The sequence below is a fragment of the Thalassophryne amazonica genome, chromosome 8, assembly GCF_902500255.1.
Source record: "Thalassophryne amazonica chromosome 8, fThaAma1.1, whole genome shotgun sequence".
Lineage (NCBI taxonomy): Eukaryota > Metazoa > Chordata > Actinopteri > Batrachoidiformes > Batrachoididae > Thalassophryne > Thalassophryne amazonica.
The window spans coordinates 42,206,000-42,212,547 of NC_047110.1; positions in this window are offsets into that span (position 1 = coordinate 42,206,000).

Here is a 6,548-nt window from a genome sequence, read left to right on the forward strand (position 1 = left end):
ATGGTTCTCAGCAGAAAACCAATGTATTGCCTACTCACACTGACAAAGTGAGGAACCTTGGGGTGATTTTTGATCCCACATTGTCCTTTGGCCTACACATTAGAGAAATCACCATGACTTGCATGATGAAGTTCTGTTTCCACTGTAATGTATTCAGAATATCTCAACTTGCTTCTCCTGCTGAAATCAAGTTATTGTTGATTTGTGCCCATCTCTTCCACCATGGTTGCATATGTTCTGGTTTCAGTGTAAGGTATTCACAACAGTCTCCTCCAGCAACATGTTTTGAGTGTTTGAATTTGAGCACCATCAGTGCAGTGCTTTCTTCCTCTGCTGTGCTTTTTACATTGTGACAAATTGCACTCACAAAGTTTAATGTTATTGTAACATGCTTAGCTGCGTTCACTAACATCATCCTGTTCTGTGTGGAGTGTTTCCTGGCTTGTAAACCCGCATCTCATAAAGTGAAATCCTGAAAGATTTGTTTCGCAGCAAGAAGAAAATGCTAAATTTTCGTCGCTTTCAACCACAGCAGTGAGAAATGCAGCTGAAAGTGACATTTAAATCTGTACTGCTTTTGTCGCAGTGTACTGTTATGCAACAGGCTGCTGGGACATCTGAAGGAAACAAACAAAGAAACACAATTAAAGTTTATCAAGGTGTAATTAAATGTCCAGTTCTGCACCCATATTAAAACTTGGCCAATAGGTTTAGGCATCTTTCTATTTTAAAGTATTTCAGTTGCTGTCAAGTGAAATGGAAGCTGCATTGTCTTGCCTTTTAGATTAAGCAGCAGTAAAAGTCTGATAGGACAAACCTTTAATATTGCAAATGCCTTGTATGAATACAATGTGTCCAACACTGGTTTGCTATTTCCAAAGCATGAAAGTACAACGTAAGGTACAGGTACAAAGGAGGTTCTAGTGAGTCAATTAGTCATCATGTGTTCTGGGCATAACACAGCCACATGGGGTGTGCAGCCAGTGCATTAGGATTGCCAGTTCCAAATTCAATTTCATTGTTTTCACAAGCAGAGTTCATGCATTCATGAACCCAAACTGCACACGGTGCATCCAGAAAGTATTCACAGTGCTTCACATTTTCCACATCATCGTATGTTACAGCCTTATACCAAAATAAATGAAATTTATACCCCCGTCACACATATCCGGAATCAATTCGGAGTTGTGAATCGGCGCACATCCGAAAAGTGTCAGATTTCAGTTACACAACGTTCTGACCAACCCAGTCTCACGGCAAGTCATGATTCAGTAGTATGAAAAATACATTAATCTATTGGTTCGTGATATTGTGACGAAAAGCGCCTGATTTTCATCATGGCTGCACAAATTTATTCTAATTCATTCCATGATGGTTGCACCAAATTAAAAGTGAAGCGGTGAGGTCGGGGTGTTTATGGTTAGGGTGGGGGGAAGCAGTAGGATGAGGTTATGGTTAAGGTTAGGGTTGGGGGTAGCAGTAGGGTTAGTAATAGTGAGTTAAAAACCCCTGTCACAAAAATTTGACTCATTTCATGATGGGAGCACGAAAAAAAAAACATGAGACTGGGCTGTTCTGACAACCATCTGCGGAAGTCCACACAGTTGGTCAAAATCGGCTAGTGGCCCCAAGTGTGAAGCACATGTTCTTAAGGCCCCTGTCACACAGCAAGAATGTGCTGGAAGCATGCCCGTTACGGCAAATATTGCCATAATCCAACGCAGTCGGTAGGATAAGAGACGTGGTCTGCACTGTCGGAGTGCAGACAGACTGCTTGTCCACACTTGTCAGATTACATCCAGAGCATATATAGACGACACAGACTGGTGGCAGATGGCCATAAAAGGAGCTGCAGACCGCCCAATCTCCAAATGTCTTGATTTCAAATACAGACTGCAGCGCTGTGTTCCTCGCTTTGCACAGGACCTGTACTGGACATCAAAGAACAACCAATGTATGGTGGTCATCCACTCCCATTCAGTCACTCCTTTGCTCGTCTTTTTTTTCCCAGGCTCACTGACCTCACGAGCGTGTGTGTGCGTAAAAGTGCTGACATGAGGAAATGACCGCTCAGTGTTTTTGTGTGTTTTCATAATAAGCTGCTACGTGTGCACACACACACGTGCGCAGTGCACATGTGTGCATGTGCTCAGCTGTCAGTGGACAGCTTTACTTCTAGCTAAACTTTGCTGCGTGTGTGCGCACATTCATGAGCATGCAGACACAGCAAATCTTTGCTGACAGTCAAAGTGTTGTGTGAGCCGCTGAAGAGGAGGTACTGCTGGCCCACCACCACCAGATGGCGCCCTGCTTGGAGTGCAGGCTCCAAGCGCGAGAGGGCGTTGGAGCCACTGGAGGTGACAGCTGTCACCTATCAACACCAGCTGTCACCCATCACCACCACAAAAAGACCGGACTGCAACTCCACCTCCTCGCCGAGAAATCTTCTACCATACAGGTAATTCTCTGCTGAACCTTAATTCGAGTATTAGTCTGATCTCTTTTTGCAGCCGTTTTCCTGGGACGGATACCCTGTCTGCGGAGTTGGCGTTTGGTGTGGACTGCGACGGCTTCGCCTCCCACCCCACCCAGATAAGTGGTTTTCTCAGGAGCTGCATGAGTGTGTGATTGGAGGTGGAGGTTCTCCCTCCTAACTGTGTACAGACTGTGGGATTACTGAGTGTGCGAACTCACACTCATCCAGAACTGTTTCTGTTTTCTGCCAGCAGTACCGGGTCTGACTGCTGAAGACAGTGGCCACCTGGGGCGCAGGGCTTGGCGGCTCCGGTGTTCTTCAGGTCCGTTGGTGGTGAGGGCTGTGTGGGATCCGGTTCTTCTCACACCAGACGTCTCCTATCTTCGAGCCTGCCACACGTCACCTTTTGTCGGATTGATATAACGCATATTTGTGTCTGTCTGTACTACGTTGTGCACCTTCACAACATTAAATTGTTACTTTTTGGCTATTCCATTGTCCCTTCATTAACGCCCCCTGTTGTGAGTCCGTGTCACGACACTTCCCCAACACAAAGGACTATATTCATGGCAGCAAACTTTACCCCCCACCTCCACAGTGCAACTCTACATCATGATTTCTGGTTAAATTATCCCATGGGATTTATGTCTGGCATCATTGTTTCCAGGGTTCCACCACAGGCTGTGTGGGCCTGGCTTACTGCGCTGTGAAATGCGTCTGGAAGTGAGATTCATGTTTCATGTGTTGTCATGGCGAAATAGTTCCATGTCATACGTCTGACAGAATTAAATGTAATCAAGCAATAATCAATATTTAATAACAGCGGTGAGATCTGTTCAGCTCTGAGACTCTGACATGAGGTGTGACAGCATGCGCAACTGCCCGCCAGCCGCCGTGGTGTCACAGATCTGATGTGCACAATATTTCACATTATTTATGTCGCTCATGGGGAGGAATATTATCTGTACTGTAAGGTCTATGATGGATATAACAGCCTGTCCACATCTGCCGCGCCATGCGCTATGCCACACATTGACCTGCAGTGGCAGGGTGCTTTCGGTTTGTTTGCAGTGTTCGCATCACCTGCACATGGATGCACATACATATCAACAATCATCCGTTCCTTTGCGCTCCAAGGGGGAGGGCTCTGTCACTGCATTTGTTGTGTGCACATCAGTATGCGGTGGCACCAGCCTTGAGCTGCAGGACGTGAATTTGCCCATTCCACACACAGTGCTATGATAGCCGCTGTGCGACGTAGATTTATTATGTGTTTGTTGTTTGGATGCTTACTGTGGGCTCACCCCAGATGTGTCACGTAACCTTGTATGTGACACTTGCACAGATGTGGTCCCTGCACTGCGGCACCATGTGTCATGCCAGTGCGTCTCGCTTGGTCCCGCTTGATGCCACCGTATATCAGATACTCATTTCAGAGGCGAAGACAGAACTTGGCTGATGAAAACACACTTTGTGGACATGCCAGCCTGTTCAGATGTGCGCGCTGCGTGTGCAGTGCAACACACTGACCTGCAGTGCATGCAGTGCTTTCGTTTTGTTTGCACAGTGTTCACATCCCATGCACGTGGATGGCTGCATGTTCTTAAACTGTTGGACTATTTTTTCATGCAGTTGTTCACAATGTGGTGATCCTCGCCCCATCTTTGCTTGTGAATGGCTGAATCTTTTGGGGATGCTCCTTTTATACCCAATCATGACACTCACCTGTTTCTAATTAGGTGCTCTTTGAGCATTCATCAACTTTCCCAGTCTTTTGTTGCCCCATCCCAACTTTTTTGAAATGTGTTGCAGGCATCCATTTCAAAATGAGCAAATATTTGCACAAAAACAAAGTTTATCAGTTTGAACACTGAATATCTTGTCTTTGTGGTGTTTTCAACTGAATATAGGTTGAAGAGGATTTGCAAATCATTGTATTCTGTTTTAATTTACATTTTACACAATGTCCCAACTTCATTGGAATTGGGGTTGTATCAACAGTTCCTATGCTTGGGGGGGTTGAGCGACATTGGAGGTGGCACATGCAGATACCGGCAGGCTTTGTGCCATGTCAGATCCTTCTCAAGGTTCCCTCGCATGTGCTTAAATCATTTCAGATGCTGTTTTGCCGCCATCAGTGTTGTGTGTTGGGGGGGGCGTGGCTGGATGTTTTGGTGTTCTTTTCTTTTCTTTGCTCTCCAGGTGGCATGAGGGCTGATTTGTCTGTGAAGAAGGTGCTGGCTGAAGAGTCTTCACCCTCATCAACATCATGGAAAGCACCTGTGCTTGGTGCTCACGTGCAACCTGGACGACTTGCAGCTGAAGCAGATAATTGGATGGCGTTCTGCATTTAAGTCATGTGTGATTCAAGCAGAACTGCCGGGAACTCGACCTTGTGACGTTCGTTTGTGAGACGCTGAGGACCGCGCCTGGGTTTGACACATCGAGCCCGTGAAGCAGGGAGGGGTGAGGACACATGCTGTCAGCACACACGAAAGGTAATTAAGTGTTTAAGTACTTGTTGATAGTAACTTGGTGTTTTGTTACACAGTGTACTGGAATTGTAAAGAGAATTGCGTAGTTTGCTTCTCACTGCTGTGGCGTGAAGGATAAGTGATCCTCCACTTGTTGTGAGAGGCTGCTCATTTGCATAAAGTAAAAAAAAAAGGACACTGACCTGAGTGTGTTGCTGGCAGCGTGTGTTTATTGGAAGATATAGTTGTATCTGTTGATTTACCTCACCGTCTCTTTGCTTCACAGAGAATCAGTTTGTCGTGTCCATCTGGGGGGTGTTTGGCGGTGGTAGGAAGTCCAGGAGCGCCGGCTTTAATCCTTGCGGGCGCTGGAGAGCGAGCCGCGGATCACTCCACCAGAGGGACGTTGTTTTTTTATGTTTTTACACTGGAAGTCCAGGAGCGCCGGCTTTAATCCTTGCGGGCGCTGGAGAGCGAGCCGCGGATCACTCCACCAGAGGGACGTTGTTTTTTTATGTTTTTACACTTTTAAACACAGGTGTATAATAAATAGTTTTTGTTTGGAACCGTTTTCTGGTTATTTTTAGCGCTGGGTCCTGTCTGACGCAGGTTCGCTCCTCAATCCGCGTCGACACATAACAGTAGTTCCCGGCCATTCCATAATGGACCCAGCGGCAGAAGCGGTTCCTTTTGTCGAAAAAGTTCAGGAACACTTGGAGAACATACGGGAGCAATTACAGCATCTCGCGAACCAAATTAAACAAACAGATGCCCGTGTTATGGAGCTTGCAGCGCAAGCTGTTCTGCTTCCTGCTGCTCCAGCTGCGGCACTATCGATATCGGTGCCGATAACTCCGTCACCCACAGGTTGGAATGCCGCAGTTTTACGAGGCGTATTTGTGGACGGGTTAAATGAGTCATTAAAAGACGAGCTGGCGGTCCGTGATGAGCCAAACGATTTAGACGAGCTAATATCGTTGGTGATTCGTCTAGATGATCGGATGAAGGAGCGTGGACGCGAGAGAGGACGCCCATTAGAGTGTTTTTTTTTGTCTCGGGGCTTTCCCCGACACAAAGCTGGGCCGCCTCTTCTTCGCCCCACTGCGGCTCCTCCGACGGGACCTCCGGCTCCTCATATTGACGAGCCCATGCAGCTCGGACGAGTCGAGATTCCTGTATTGCCCCCACACGTAAGCGTCAAGAGAAATAACGGTGACGTAACTCCAAGTGTTCTGGGACAGGCAAAAGAACCCACATAAAAAAAAAAAATAATAAAAATAAAAAAAAATTTCTACCACACGTAAATGTTTGGTTTCTTTAATCAGGGGTTATACTTATTTGGGGAGGTAGGGGCGTATCTGGTGGAGTGATAGGCGGTTAGAAGCCCGCCTGGGCTCACTTACCTGTCAATTGTGTATGTGTTTTTAGGTATTTTCTGTTTGGGTTGTTGGGTCGTTTTGTTTTGTTGTTTTTATTTCTCTACATTCCTAACCCCAACCTCACTTGCCCTTAGACCGCTTGTCTTGTGGGTTGTGGGGTGGTGCAGGTTGGTCACGCTGAGCATTCTCAGAAGATCTCTGCACCTAGGGGGGGGGTGT